Here is a 16,437-nt window from a genome sequence, read left to right on the forward strand (position 1 = left end):
GTCCTTTTACAAGCTCGGCATAACCTTGACATCTCAACCCCCGCATCTGTCAAGTGGGGACAATAACAGGTAGCACCTATCTCAGAGGTAGGGAGGAGAATTAGGATTAACAATTAGGGTTAAGGGAGTTGTATGCATAGCCCTTGGCATGATCCCTGGCACCTACCTAGCACGTGCTCAGTGAATGGTAATTGTTTCTATAAGGTCAAGCCAGGACTGAAGCCATGGCCTATGTCTTACTTGCCCCACGCTGAGTCCAGAACAGCATCCCTTAGACAAAGAAAGGAGAAGATCACTGGGGAGCAACCGTGAACGGGGCTGCCGTCAAACTTGACCTCATTCAACCCTCACAAAAATGTTTTGGGGTAGGTGGATCCATGTCATTTTACAGGTAGGAAAGCTGAGGCTCAGAGAATCTGTGACACTGCGTAAAGTCAAAGCCAGGCCCATCTGAAGATAAAGCTCGTGATTCTCCGACCCTTACTAATTAGGCAGGCGTACTAACCAAGCAGACCACAGCAGTAGGGCTCTCTGACCTTGAGCTGAGCCGTCAATGGACTTAAGGGTCCCTACCTAGAAAATGGGTAGATGAGCTGCTCTCTTGGTTGTTGAAAAACAGATTAGGCACACTGATTCTCCCAGAAGACCTCTGCCACGTCCGTCTAAAAAGTTCCCGTGAACCAGCCCACCTGGGCCCATTGGAGACTCACCCTCGCAAACCAGGGCCTTCCGCCACCCCAGGTCCTGCCTGCCCCAGCCCTCACATGTACTGCCCAGGACATGGGGACATGGGTCGCCCTCGTGGATACGAAGTTTTTATGGCACAAGTAAGACATGAATACATTCTCATCGTGATAAAGTCGACCAATTCAGAAGCACATCGTATCGTAAGGGAACATGCCCCCTCCACCCCCCCTTCACACCACTCTTCGACCCAGAGATGAGCCCTGTTCAAACAACAGGACAGATCCCCTTCCGGATCTACTTCTGGATCATTTAGGCTCATATACATTTCTATGCATACCCACATATCAGAACCAGGTTGTTTTTTTACATGACTGCAATCATCCTGTATGTATTGTTTGGCAACTTGCTTTCTTCACTTCACAATCCCACGTGCTATTTTTAGCTTCTCTATTTCCTGAAGGATTTGAGGAGGTTTACCAGAGTCCCAGAGGGTGGGGTGCAGAGCCACAGAGAGAACGCGGGTGGTAGGATGATGCTGACCCGGATTGATACCCCAGCTCTGCCACCTGTATCTGGGTGACCTGTGACCAGTCCCTAAACTCTCTAATAACCGTAGTTACCTCCTAGGGTCAGTGTGACTTTGCTGGAGCCAACAAAGAGGGTTTTCAACTGTTTATGCTCCCCAGCCTCCCTGGGGCTTTGAGAACAAAGATCTGGAGGCCAGAGGTGGGCCAAATGGTCCTTAGAGGACCAGGGTCCTCAGACTCCAGGGTCTCTAGGCCTCCCCACTTCTCCAGCCATAGCGGATGTTCTCGGGGTAGGGCCAGGTCTCCTGCTCCTCTGTATCCTATGGCGGTGGCAGTTATGACATCAGCCTGGCTCTGTTTTCCCTAAGCAGGAAAAGCAAGCTGAGCTTAATAAATATGTGCTAATGTTCTTTGAATAATTCCACGATCCATTCCTTCACTTCCGAAACTTATTGGAACTCTCTTCTCCCTATTTGGAAAATGGGGAAACTGAGGACAGGGAAAATCAAGGGCTTCTGGACCTCTAGATGTCATCTGGCCCAGCCTCCTCATTTGACATAGTAAACGGGCCCCAAAAGGAAGAAAGGCGGTTCTGGCACAGAGTTAGTGTGATAAACATTTGCTATGGTTGGGGCCAGAAAGTGCATTAATTCTCACTGGGCCCTGTGAGGCAGGTACTGTGGTTTCCCATTTCACAGGACAGAAAGCTTAGGTCACCTCTTCAAGGGAATACCACGAACAGGAGCCAGAGTTAGAGCTCTGTGTGTGTCTCACCAACCGGCTCTCCGGGGCTACCATCTACGTGGGATGCCCACTCTGCCTCCTAAGCACCCTGCCTCATCCTCCTGGCATGTTCCGTGAACTGCGGCTCCCCGAGGAAGCCTCTCCTGGCCCCGCAGCTGGCTCTGCCCGCTCTGCTGTGGCCCGCTGCTCTCTCTTGACCTGCAGAACACCTGAGCTCCCTGATCTGGTGTTGAGTCTGTCTGCTCCTCCCCGACCGTAGTCCTCAAGGACAAGGCTCTCGTTTCAATTCATCTCTGCACCCCCATGCCCAGCACAGGGCCTGGCACGGAGTAAGAAGATGTAAATATTTGTGGAAGGAAAGGAAGGAGGAAGGACTTCCAGAGCTCATGCTCTTTCATCCATCCCACAGGTTTTGCTTGACCAAGTCAAGGTCAAGAGACAGAACCCCATGCCCCAAGGTTTTATACCAAATATGATCTGCTTCCCCCTCTCATAGTCACTGCCCCTTCCCCTTCTTCCCAGTTTCCTTCTCCCAGTGGCTGTTGCCCACCCCCCCCCCCCCCGCCCACCACTGCCAAGGGCAGCAGGCCTGCCACACTACCCACGGCTCTCAGGAACTGCCCTGCCAATCTCCCTCCCATGAGGGCCCCGGCCTCAGGAAGGGCTCCCTCACCAGGCCACTTGCCTTGAACAGGTGACAGAGCCGCGACCACAGACCAGTTGCGGGGGTAGGGCGGTTAGAGGCCAGCCTTGCCTAGACCTTCAAAGCAACTGAGAAAGTGGCACCTCCTCCATCGGGGCCACCCTCTTGCTCACCGGGAGCTCTCCAGGTCCACGTTCCCTCTCCAAAGTGGGTAGGGGGCTGGGGAGACTCCCGGTGTTTGTCAGCCAGAGTACTGTAGTTGGGAGGATTGCGTTTCCATGGATACAAGCCATGGGAGCTGCTGGGAGAGGGGGCCATCGTGTACACAGACAGATCCACACGGATCTGCAAGAAAAATAGCAACAGATTTGCTGAGTCATTGGCCCCACATATTTATAGTCTCTGGCAAAGGCAGACCTGCCTATCAGAGGCTAATAATACTGCAGCAGCGTGTTAATTGCAAAGAGGGAGTCTTCAAGCATCCATTCAGACACCCGAGACCGCTGCTTGAATAAAGAGTGGGGCCCTCACAATGAGAGCCGGCATGTATTCGTGTTAAGGAGTGTGTGTGTGTGTGTGTGTGTGTGTGTGTGTGCAGGTACGTGGAACTCAGCTCTGGCAGACTAAGAAAGCTCAAGTATCACATCAACAAGTCTGAATCCACCCCGTGGCAGTGTTACAAAGCAGTCTTCAATCACCTAAAGATGTCTAGGACTCAGCCCACATGAAGAGGGGGACGGGAGAGGAGAGGAAGCTGACGGCTATCTATCTCTCAAGGAAGGGGGACAGAATGCTGCTGTACTGCCCGGGACCTTCAACCCACAACCCATGGACAACCATGGTCTTCTAGCTCTGGGTAGTTAGAAGAAAGGGAAAACGCAACCCCTGCCTTCTGGGAGGTCAGCCCAGTGGGCCACTCGTCCCCCGCCCAGGCCACACAGGGGCCCTAATTCAGGAAGCAGAGTCAAGGACAATGGGTGCCCAGGAGCCCGGGTGCCATCTTGAATAAACACCGAAGGGCCAAACTCAACTCCAGAGGAGTCTTTGCATCCTTGCCTCAGGGAGCCAGCAAACCCCCTAGCTCCGAATCAGGCCAATTGATTGTCTCCTACAACTCCCATCAGGACGACGTGGCCCCGTCCCTAAAGCATTCCCTGCAGCAGCATTAGTTATAAACATAACATGTTCCTGCCCACCGCCTCTGCCACTCTGGGACCCCCACAGGGACTGGGGCCATACACTCCCAGCACCTGGCAGAGTAGCCCTCAGTGGAGACTTACAGTCGAGAAAACAAATCCCTCTGCTTCCTTGAAGGCAGTTCTCAGGTCCCCCTGGGTCTTCTGAACTCCAAGTCACACACTCCTCTGGCACGGGTTCTGGTCTCCTCCCTGGCTCTGCTCCTCTGCGGGTGTGCTCCTTCTGACACTGCACCTCCACTGGATGCAGAGGGCAGAGGATGGGGCCCTGAAAGGATCCTGGCATCACTGATCCCTCATCCCAACCTATGGCCCACATGGCCCCCAGCAGCGCTAAGACAAGGATTGCTGGGTCCACATCTGCCTTTGCTTCAGCTGGAACACAGCCCCCTGGCCTCTTCCCTTGGCTCAGTCTAAGAGGACAGAAGCCATACTCTCCCTCCGGAATTCTGACAGCAGAGGGGTGGTGGCCTCCACGGCCCCACGACCCCTCCACGGCCCCACGACGCCTCCATGGTCCCCACAGAGGACCAGCAGAGCAGGGCTGTTCAGGGAGGAAGGTAAGAGGTTCACCGCTGGGCCTCAGTCCTCCCACTGCAAACCCCCAAACGGCACAACACAATCGTTCGTGACTGAGTTCCCAGTATTCTAAGGAAGGGAGGCAGGCGGGGAGGGAGAGGGGAGGGGGGAGGGAAGACAGGGCCATTCTTTCAGTTCTCATTTCTCTTCAGGAGAAGGTTGACTCAAGAGCTATTATTAATAGTAAATTAAATAGTGTGGTTATTCTGAATAATAAAGAGCTCTCCTCTTCCAAGTTTGCACTGTCCTCTCTCCAGGGAAATACCTGCTGTGGCCCGAGATGTGGCATCCGGTGATGGGCATTTGGAGGGCGAAGCTGATGTCCCCATCATGCTCAGTCACAGGCTCAAGCCCCCAAGCATGCCTCCTCCACCCCAGCTTTGAATGTGGGACAAGACAGGTTCAGATGTCCCCGGTGCCCTTCCTGATCCCACTCCGGAGCCTGGTCTGCGCTCGCCTGAGGGTGGGAGCCTGGTCGGTGGAGTGTCCCGGCCGACAGAAGGTGGCTGTGTCACCGGAGGGCGGGGCGACCTCGGGCAAGTGCGAACTGGTCCGTTCCCTCATCTGTAAAATGGGGATAAAAATAAGAGAAAGTTAATATACATAAAGGGCCTCTAACTCTGCTGGGTACTTAGCAAGCACAATGCAAAGGTTTATTGAATAAACAGGTCTGCCAGGATGTTTGTAGGGCAGAGCCCAAGATCCAAGACTGCAGGCAGCGAGGCCTTTGGGATCGAAATTATGGCGAAAGGCTCCTCAACAGACACAAGCCCCGGCTGAGTGTTTCGGCAGCGTGATGTCCTGCTCTCTCTGGGTCTCGGTTTCTCCACCCACCAATGGGAGACAAGGCTGTGTCAGGTGAAGCTGTGCCCAGCCTGCTCCGACCTGTAATTTATAACATCAGCTGCCCTTAGTTGACTTCCTATTATTATATGTCAGACATGGTGCTGAGTGCTTTACAGTCAGTCAGTCAGTCATTTCACTTAATCCTCACAACGGCTCTGTAGGTGGGCATTGTTCCACAGATAAAGAAATTGAGGCTCAGAGAGGTTAAGCAATGTGCCCAAGATCACACAGCTAGCAAGAGGTGAAGCTGGAATTTGAAGCCAGGTCTGCCTGACTCCACAACCTGACCCCAATGCCCTTTAGGCCATGTCACTTGATCTCTCATTAGATCCTTATCCAGGGATGTGTTGTGTAATTTAGGATTGCTGGGGTTGGGGGAAGGGCGTAGACGGGGACAAAAGAGAGGGGTAGATGTGAGCTACCCCTACCCGACCCCAGGCTTAGTAGCCTTCCATTTGACATCAGCTTGTTCCCAGAGGTCACCTGGTGACTGGAGGAAGGCAGGGAGTTGAAAATGAATCCTCTTCCGGAGGGGCTGAGGACACCCCGGGGGGGCCAGGGGAGAGCCTGAGACCCAATGGAAAAGACCAGGCAGAGCTGTTGCCGAGGCCCGGCTCAGGCGCCGGCATCTGGGCTGCGCAGGAAACCCAGGGGGACACAGCCCATCAAAGCCCCTCCTGCTTGCTCCCTCCCATGGATCCCCAGTCATCTGGTCCCTCTTGGGCCCACTTGGCCTCCCCTCCCGCGTCTCCAATGGCAGCAGCTTTGGGGGGAACACTGTCCCATGGGGCCCGATGCTGTGCTAAGTCGTTGTTTATGAAGAGGAAACAAGGCCGACTGCATTTTTTAAAGAGGCTCCAGGGAGCTGTAGCCGCCCGTGAGCCTCTGTACACACTTAGCTGTTGGAGTGAGGACAGTGAGCCCTGGGGGTCACAGGTGGGGCGGGGGCCCAAGCAGGGTGCACTCGTGAGTATGAACACTTGACTGTGTTCATGGATGTGTTCAGAGTGTGTCTGACGTGGGGCTGGCAGAGCAACACTTGTTGTAGGGCAGGCGCCGGGCTGGGAGAGGGACCCTTGCTGGGGCTCCTGGAGATAAAGGTACACACAGAACTACCTTCTGCCTGGAAAGTACAAAAGACGTAGTGAACTCATCGGCTGTGGCACCCAGCAGGCTGGGTCAGGAAGGTTCCCTGGACCAGGGACTGATGAGCCCTCCCTGGGGAAGGACATTCCACGCAAAGGGAACAGTGTGTGAGAGGGCCCAGAGGCACAGAAGGTGACAGGTTTGCCACCTGCCGGGATTTCCACGCGGTTAGAGGGCAGAAGGTGGAAAAGATGGTGGGCAGGGGGGTGGCGCTGGACAAAGGCCAGTTGTAAGAGGCCCGGGCAATGTGCCTAGAAGCTTGGATTTTCTGCTGAAGGCCATGGGGAGCCACTGAAGGGAGTCATTTGATCTGCCTGGCCTTTCAAAGATCACTCTGCGATCAGCCGACACCCCAGATCTCCAGAGCTGTGGCTCAAGCCCCTAGACATCCCAGGGGCCTGCATGAGATTATGTCCTGGATTAGGGGGCGGGGGCGGGGGCAAAGCTTGCTCACAGCCCTGGAACTCAGAGCAGCATATAGAGCTGCTATTCAGCCCAGACTCCTCTTGGGCAACAGATCTCCGCCCCTATTCCACAGATAGCCATGTTAGAAATGCAGCGGGGTGAAAATGATCACATATCAGGAAATCAGTCCATGTAATTAATCATGTCACTTACCAGAAAGGGAAAAGTTACCTGACGATCTTAACAGAAACCCCAAACACATTTGACAGAGCTGAACATCCATCCTGTGAAAACTCTTTCGTGAAATAAAAACAAAAGAACATTTCCTTGACGTGATGAAAAACATCTGTCCTCAACCTAACGTCAACAACATTCTTGGCAATAAAACACCAGCGAGAGGTATTCATGTTTAAGCCGGAGTGGCACAAGAATGCCTGCTGCTGCCACAATTAGTTTGCATCGTTCTAGAAGTTCTAGCCAACGCAAGAGTACGTTAAAAATACAAATAAAAAGAAGCATAACACTCAGGAAGGAGAAACGGCTATCCTTATTTGTTCATGATGTGATTGTTTATCCAGAACACTCCAGAGGATAGACTGAAAAACCAGTAAGAGACTATGAAAGAGGTCAGGAAGATGGCCAGTATCAATAAATACGCTAGCAAAATCCAGTTAGAAAATGGAAAAGGGAAAAGAAAACAAATTCCCAACATGAGGTTTTGGGTTTTGTTTCTGTTTTTCAATTCTTGTGCAGTTAACATGCAGTGTTATCTTCATTTCACGTGTAACATACAGCCATTCAACGGTTCTACATATTACTCAGTGCTAATCAAGACAAGTGTACTCTTAATCCCCTTCACCTATTTCACCCACGCAACACCCTCCGCCCACTGCCCTGCCCCCCCCCCCACCTCACGAATTCTTCAGTGATTCCTCGAGCGTGAGCAAATGGAGCGATAAATCAGCCCAAGGGCACTCAAAGTTCAAGAATAAGCTCCAAGCACCAGGGACCTGGCTGGGACAAAGGGAGATGGGACACAGGGCGGAGATGGAGAGAGCAGAGAAAGGAGGAAGAGGAGGGTGTCCCGGAGCATCCAGCAGGGCTCGCACCTGGTGGGCTTGGGCCGGAAGCTGCCCTGTTAGCAGAAGACCCCAGGCCTTTGGGCCCGATTCCCGCGGCCCTGGCAGATGGCAGCTCGGCACAGTGAGACCCAGGTAGTTCCCAATGGTTCGGTGAACCTGGACTCACCGAGGGGCAGGACTCGCCCACCGGGGGATCCAGGCTGCACCGGATACGGGGTAGAGGGCTGCAGACACTGATGCAGAATCTATACCCACTACAGGCCACTGACTCCCAGCAAGTGAGATTCTAGCTAAAAGAGTGTTTCTGAACATTTGATGGGCTGATTGCAAATTGTGCTTCAGGATTCATTAAAGCTGCCTTTCCAAGAGAACCTGTCAAGGCAAAGAGACATACCCAACCAACCTCCAAGCTCCACTCTGATGCCAAGGGGCTCACTCCCCAGCTCCCTGCCTCCAGACTCCTAGCAACTGGGCCCTGTCTTGCTTGAGGTAGCATGATTCCCCTGGAGGCACCCAGCAGAACTGCTGGTGTATCTGACACAGGCCATCTGGCTTCTAGGACCTAGTCTCAGAAAGTAAAGCTTGTAGTTTGCTCTTCCATTTTCCGTGGTGTGAGTATGGCATGATATCCCTGTGTGGCTCCTCTCGGATGTTGGGTAATCTCTGCGTTTTCCATCACTCGCCCTCGGAGAAATCCCACAGCCAAAGGCATGACTACTGGCCAACATTTCAGGGTAGCAAACTCTCTTGCCTGCTTTCTCTCTCTTTTGCCCTCATTTACAGACTCCATCTACACTTTTAAAAAAACCACTGTCCCCATCCCTCAGCACTACCGCCCCTGTCCGGGGTCCAAGGATAGGACAGTCTCCTCTCAGATGAGAGAGTTGCCATTTACAGGGAGGTTTGGTGCAAAGCAGTGGAGCTTCCGTGGTGAAATTTTCGACCCTAGGACAACAGATAGGGGCATTTTAGTCACTGTACTAGGTAAAGACTGAATTATTCAGTGCTTGAAAACAAGAAATTAATGAGAGGCAATGTGGTGCTTCAAACCCCTCAGGAAGCTGTGGTGGCCCCATGGTTGGGAGGAGGGAAAGGGCAGCAAAATATATATCAAGCACCTGCTAGGTGCTTTAACTGTGATGTCCCGTGAAATCCACAACCACAGGGCATAGGTGTTATTTACACCTGGATCACTTGGATTCCACATCCACAGGCTGTATTCTAAGGCACTGGCCCCTGTCTGCCCCTTAGAAAACTGAGCTTTAGGGGTGCCTTAGGTGACTCAGTCAGTTAAGCATCTGATTTCGGCTCGGGTTATGACCTCATGGTTTGTGGGCTCGTGCCCTGCATCAGGCTCTGTGCTGTCAGCTAGAGCCTGGAGCCTGCTTCAGATTCTGTGTCTCCCTCTCTCTCTGCCCCTTCCCTGATGGAGCTCTGTCTCTCTCCCTCTCAAAGATACATAAACATTAAAAAATTTAAAAAAAAAAGAAAAGAAAACTGAGCTTTAGGCAGCAGCCCCCAATTCTTCACCAGATGCTAATCTCCTCCCCTTGCAAACCTACTTCTCTGCTCTGTTTCCCACCTCCCTCAGTCACCTCATCTACCTTGGTGCCTAGAATTACCCTGTTAATGCTTCCTGCACTGGGGATCAGAACTGCCCTCCTATCAGTGCTCAGTAACCGTCCAGGTCTGGCTGTGAGAGGCCACACTCAGCACCATGCCCTCCAGGAAGGGACCTTTTTAGGCAGAGGACAAAGGGTGGAGCATAGAAAGGGAAGGAGGGCACAGAGTTCTTTTGCAAGCTTTGCCTTTGTGCCCCACTCCCCACCCTTCCCTCTTCTGCAAGCTCATAGATTAGAGTCCACTTCCGAAGCCCGGTATCAGGAAGAAGATTCTACGGGGTGGGTTTGTCTGGCCTAATTCACCACGTCCCCCTGGCTCCTTGGTCTTGTCACCATGGAAACCTTGTGAGGTCACCAGTATCATTAAAATGGGAGGGAAAAAGTGTTTCTCCCTGTCCCCAAGAGAGCACCCGCTTGGCTCCGGTGGCTTCCGTGTCAGAGTGAGGAGGACAGCATGCAGGGTGAGGGGAGAGATTGCGCCCCATCCTCAGGGATGGATTAACCCCTTGATACCCAGGATGCTGGCTGCTCAGACACAAGCCTTCTGTATCCCTGAACATTTTCAGGCATCCTTGCCCAGAAAGAAAGAATCCCGCATCTTTGCACACGTGTCAAAGCAGGCTCCGTGCTACATCCGGAGAAGTGCGAAAGGGCTCTTCCCAGGCAACGCTACCAAGTAAATGCTCATCTATCAGACCCAGGTGGTGGTGGGGGCCGCTGTGGGAGAAGAGAGGGGGAGCCAGACCACTGTTCCAGACATTTCTCCCCCTCGGCCAAAGGTGAGAGTGGGGATCGCTGGTTGGGGCTGACACAGGAGTGGCAGGGGTCAGGGTTGGTGCCACAGACCCTTTAGCCCTTCTTCCCGCATGCTCCAACAGACCGTGGATGCTCGCCGGCACTCGAGAGGGCCCAGGGCACCTACTGCTCCCCTCAGAGGTCAGCAGTGGGGCCGACAGCTCAGCTCCTCCTCTCCACCTCTGTTCTGCACACAAGTCAACTCTGGCCCGTCTTCCTCCCAGGATCCCCAAAGTCTCTCGGCTGCCCTCCGGGAGCCCAAATTTCTCTTGCCACTTTCAAGACCCTCCCCAGCACCCATCGCCATGAAATTTCTCCCCAACCGTCCTGTCGGCCAGTAGATCTCCTCCCTTTTCTTGGCGCTAGACTCAGGCTGCTTCTTTTAATCACACTGTTCCCCAAGCCTGAGACAACCTCTCCCTCCTATGATGTCTGTGTAATCCCATATTACATTTTTATCATCACTTGTACCATTTCCACAACACCCCACATCACCGCAGGGACGTCGCTAACCCTCCACCACCACGGCCACCACCATTGGACTCCCTTCCCTGCCACCACCATCACCACGGCCACCATCGCCACCACCGTGATTGCCTTCTAGCTCTCAGTGCTCCCCCACGCCCCCGCACCGTCTCCTCACAATGCCGCACCCCCTCTCACCTCCACCGTTCTCTGTCACCACCCATGTCTTCACTGCATGACCACTTATCATTACCAGCACTAGGCTGGACTCGTGATCGTCACCACCATTTGGAGGGATGCAACGTTTTCCTTCATGGGATCAGTGGTTCGATCAGTCAGTCAATTTCAAATCCCTCCATGGTGGCCATGGAAGAATCCATATAGGGAGGGGCAGCTGGGTCACATGGCCCCTCATTCTTGCTCCCTGGTTGCCATTGCTGTCACCGAAGTGGGGCATGGGGGCTCTTTCTGTAGGACCTCAGGGCATGACTGAGACATAGCTAGAACACTGACAGTAAAGGGGCCATAATATGAGCGGCTGCAGAGAGTAGAAATCAGCACAAACTTTCTGAAGACTCGTTCAGTGACACGACAAAAGCCCTTGGAAAGTGCATTCTCAGAAATTTTACTTCTAAGAACCCAACCTAAGGAAATAATTAGATAAATGTGCAAGGATGATGTGTGGGTGTTATAATAGCAAAAACTGGAAACAGTCTAAATGTAAAAAGAAAAAAAGAGATGGCTTTTAAAAACTCACATGGATTAATATGCAGCCATTAAAACAGAAAATATAGATTTATCTCAGGACGTAAAATATGCTAACTCTGCATTGTTCGTGAACAAAAGCAGGTTTGATATCAGCATTTGTAGAATAGCCCCCTAGTTCTGAAAAATATAAACGTGTTCGTGAAACAGAGTGAAGATAGTTTATCTTCACAGTTGGCACCAAATTCTTCTTGGACAGGAAACTGTCTTTGTTTAGAAAAAAAAAAATAGCTTGGTCAACTGTTTAATCAGATGATGGTCGCAAACCACTCAGCATGAGACAAGGAGAGGAAGTCATTTGGCTCCTAAGGAGGATAGCAGAGAAACACACAGTGATCAGAGAAGGGAGAGAGATAGGGCAGTTGGCCTGGAGGAGATGGGACATGTGTACCAGGAAAATTCCCTGGCCATTTGGGGGGGATAGAAGACTTTTGGGGGGGTCCCTGGCCTCTGCTTGCATAGCTGCATATGGGCTACTTCCTCTTCTCTCCCACATCAGATATGTCGTCAGCTTCCAAGTTTTCCATTCATTCAGAATGGACTTGGAGAAGGAGCCCAATTTCAGGTCTGATCCACCCCAAGTGGTTGTTTCTGGTGGGGTATATGATGGGATAGTACCCGCATGATTTAGTTTTGTTTATTTGTATTTTCCGATTTTCTAAAATAAACATTAATGAAAAAAATGTAAATTTCAGGAACCACACATTGGGAATACACCAGAGAGTCCGGAACCAGATCACCTGAGTTTAAATTTTTTTTTTTCAACGTTTATTTATTTTTGGGACAGAGAGAGACAGAGCATGAACGGGGGAGGGGCAGAGAGAGTGGGAGACACAGAATCGGAAACAGGCTCCAGGCTCTGAGCCATCAGCCCAGAGCCCGACGCGGGGCTCGAACTCACGGACCGTGAGATCGTGACCTGGCTGAAGTCGGACGCTTAACCGACTGCGCCACCCAGGCGCCCCTGGATCACCTGAGTTTAAAAGAATGGCCCACACCCCCCACCACAGACCCCCAAAGTGCCTGCACATTGTGGGCACAGTCTTGACGCGCCCCCCACCCCCGCCCAGGACCATCCATCCAGATGTTCAGTACCTTGGAACCTGGTCCCGAGAGTAACATTCTGGGGAGATACAAGGAATTCCCAATCCTGTGTCTGAACTTGGGTCTGTTTTCTCAGTCTGATATCTGCTCAGAGGACCCACATCTTCCTGTGTGGTTAACAATAGGAATGACCCCCTTTTACAGGGGGTGTCCCGCAACACAAGGACTTAGGCATTCACAGCATGCTATCTTAAGATAACACATACGACAATTTCAATAATCACACAAAAGATGCACACACGTACCAGCAGCGTGGCTGTGTTTTGGAAGATCACCATCACCACCGTAGCCTCCAGCCTCCTTTTATCCAGCCAGTTCTGCCTCCGTTTGGGGTTAGCTTGAGGTGGGCCTGAAGGGACACAAAAAAGAGGAACTGGGGGAGGGCTGTTTTGGCCCCATCTCCTGCCATGTCCCTAATCCGCACAAAACCCTGTGCGGTTCATTCACTTGGTATTCAGTGGAATAATGTAGCTGGTAATGAATTTGTTTTGCATTCAGTTGGATAACACTGTTAGTTATGAATTTATAATTTGCAAAGGGATAAGGCTTTTTTTTTTTCTTCGAGGCGTCAGAGAAGCTGTTGCTTACAAACTTGTAATTCGCCGCTGCAAATCCATCTGTAAATGACACTATTGCAAGCCGAAAATCTCTCAGGCACGGGGGATACAGCCTCAGAATTAAATTGTGTGTTTGACAAGAACCTGCTGTTCTGTCCTGCCCCGGCCCCGTCGGCCCCTCCCTTCCTCCTGCGTTCAGGCTCAGCCTTGCCAGCTTGACTCTGGCAGTTCGGCTCCCACCACCCTTACCCCCAAGTCATCCAGTGCCAGCCCCTGAAGGGGTGGGGTGGGGTGTGCAGACGGGCTCGGCCAACACAGGTGTAATCTGGGCCTGTGGAACGAACACAGAAGCCCACTCTCCACTCCTCCTAACTCCTTCTGGGCCTCTGTTTCCCCATCATGGGAGGCCCCAACCCCCTTAGAAGTGTTTCCCGCAGATTTGTCAGCCAGAGGGGTGGTGACTGCGCCCAGGGGAGTGCCCCCCCCAACCAGGACTGAGCCCAGACTACAGGAAAAGGGTGGGAGTACGGGCCCGAGGACCAAAAGGATAGTGATCCGTAAGACCTCAGCCCACACAGACCACACGGAGCCGAACCTCTTTGTCTCAACCATTTTCTGGGCTCTTGTGTTTTATATTTTGGGTCTTACTTTGTTTTTGCTTCTCCCAATTACTATTCACTCATTTATCTTTTTTTTTCCTTTTTTTAGTAAAAGTTTCTCTTGAAGAGTTAACTCAGGACGAAAATGAAAAGAAGGCTCAACCCATAGCGGCGCCGTAGAAGGAAACTGGTGCCGGGTAGGAAGGCAGGGCTGGGAAAAAACTCGAAGGCGCATCAGCAGGGAGTCAGCCATCCTTGGCACGGGCCAGACACCGATTGGGAGCACCGGGGCACAGCGTAGCCTCTGCTGTGGAGGCTCGAGGCTCTGCCAATGATCGGGCAGCGAGGACAAGGTGAGACCACTGTTTTGATCGAAGGAATCTGTGTGTTGTGAGGTCCCATGGCAGAGGCTGTGTGACCTCCAGCAAGTTGCTTAACCACTCTGAACTTCCTCCGTTGTCCGTCAGTATCTGCTGAGCACTTGCATTGTAGGCCGTCAAAAGGGTGTACGTGCAGTCTCACGGGGAATCCAGACATCACATTATTACAAATAACTGGGGGCATAGTCTGGGGGAGAGTCCTGGGAAGGATTGAAATTGAAGCCAGGACCTGAAGGATGAATGGAAGTTAGCTGGATGGAGACGGAGGAAGAGTGCCCCTGGGGCAGAGGGAACAGCATGTGCCACAGACTAGAGGCAAGACACATAACATGTGCATCCAGGGTGCTGAACGAAGGTCAGTGTGGCTGATGTGCGGGAGTAACAGGAAGCGGGGAGAGTAGCTGAGAGAGCTGCAGGGTCCAGACCACCCAGGGGCTCATGGGCGCCCTACAAATTGGGGATTTCAGGGAGATGTGAAACACGTGACGATTTTAAGCAGGGGAATGATCTATCCGACTCAGTGTTTTGCGATCCTTTTGGCACTATGGGGCTAATGCCTTGAAAGGACCAGTGAGCACGTGGTAGGGGGTGGATTTCATTGTCTGGTGGAGAGATGATGGTGTCTCAGACAAAGGGGGTGGCAGCAGAGAATGGAGACAGGGGAAATATGCAGGAGGCAGAATGAGCAGAGGTGGATTTGATGTGGGGGGTGGAGACAGGAAGGTACAAAAAATTCCAGAGTTTCTGTGAGAGCCGCAGAGATATGGGATCGGGGTTGCGCAGGGGTGGGGGCGGGGGGCTTGTGTCAGAAATATCCCGGGTTTAGTTTTGAATCTGAGCTCCCCGGGAGGCAGAGGATCTCACGAGTCTGGAACCTGGAGAGAATCTGGGCTGGAGATGCGTTTCGGGGATGAGGAGCCTTGTCGGTGGCATCAGCGACCACTAGACGGGGGGGGGCAGGACAGGACGGAGGGGGTAGGATGAGGGTTGAGGATGAACAGTTCGACGTAAAGCTGAGCCTGGGGCAACTCCAGTGCTCCGACAGGGCAGGGGGGAAAGCGGCGGAGGCAGCTGAGAGCCAGGGGTGAACACTCAGCCAGCAGAAATCCGGGAAGGCTTGGTGCCCCTGAAGTTGAGGGCAAAGAGGGGGCTGACTAAAGAGGTGGTTAACTAACTGAATGCAGTGGGAAGACAAGTCAGATCAGGACCCGGGGTGGGGTGTCTTGGAGGTCACCGGTGACCTTAGCATTTCACTCGACGAGCGGTACAAGCAGGTGTCAGATCGCTAAGGGAGGGAGAATCAGCGGGGGCTGGGGAAGAAGAGGCAGGGCATCTTGGGGAAGAGACGGCTCTTGGGCTAAGTCTGGCTGTGGACAGAGGAAAGTCGAGCCAGTGCTTGGAGAGGGAAGTGGGATCTTACTTTTAAGACAGAAGAGTTTAGAAAGCAGGTTTAAATGCTGATGGACAGAAACCAGGAGAAAGAGGCGGGGGGCAGGGGGGTGGACGGTGATTTCACTGACAGGAGAGCAGAGAGTGAGGGGTAATGGATAACATAAGACTCCCCAGAAGACAGGAGGGGATGATAACAACACAGCTTGCTCATGCTGTTGGCAGACTAATGCTGTTAGCGGGGTCTGGGTGTCAAAGGTTCAGGGGAGGGAGGGGTGTGAAGGCTTGGAATGTGCACTGGGGCCTGGGCGGGGGGGGGGGGGGGGCCTGAGTTATGTGCCCTGTTCCTTCTTTCCAGCTTTTTCCATCCCAGGTCACCTTAAAGCTATTTTGTTTCATGAAGATGTAAGACAAATAAGCATTGTAGAGATTCCATATTCACGAAACATGGCTTGAGAAGTCACTACAGCAGACTCTGCTGGACGTCGAGGACACGGAGGTATCTGCTCTCCAGCAGCTCGTGGTCCGGTGGGGGAGGGTCGGACTCACAGTGACAGTGTAGTGTGGCAAGTGCCGCACTTGCAGTGGACAAGGGCTCTGTGGTGGTGCGGAGGAGGGACCTCACGCACGGCGAGAATATGTCGGGAGGTTCTGGCGGTTGGTCTCCAGGAGAAGAAGAAGGCAAGCATTCCACCCAAAGAGGAGAGCGGGTGTATTGGCTAGTGTGTTGAAGAGCTGCGAGTAGCTCCTCCTGGCAGAAGCTATGGGAGCAAGAGGCCACAGAGAGGAGGTTGCGGAGACAGACAAGGGCCAACTCTTGAAAAGAGCAGAATGCCAAACTAAGGACACCGGATTTTCCTTGTAGGAATGGGGAAGCCATGGAGGGTCATAAACAGGTAGATCAGA

Source organism: Felis catus, chromosome B3, assembly GCF_018350175.1.
Source record: "Felis catus isolate Fca126 chromosome B3, F.catus_Fca126_mat1.0, whole genome shotgun sequence".
Taxonomy (NCBI): Eukaryota; Metazoa; Chordata; class Mammalia; order Carnivora; family Felidae; genus Felis; species Felis catus.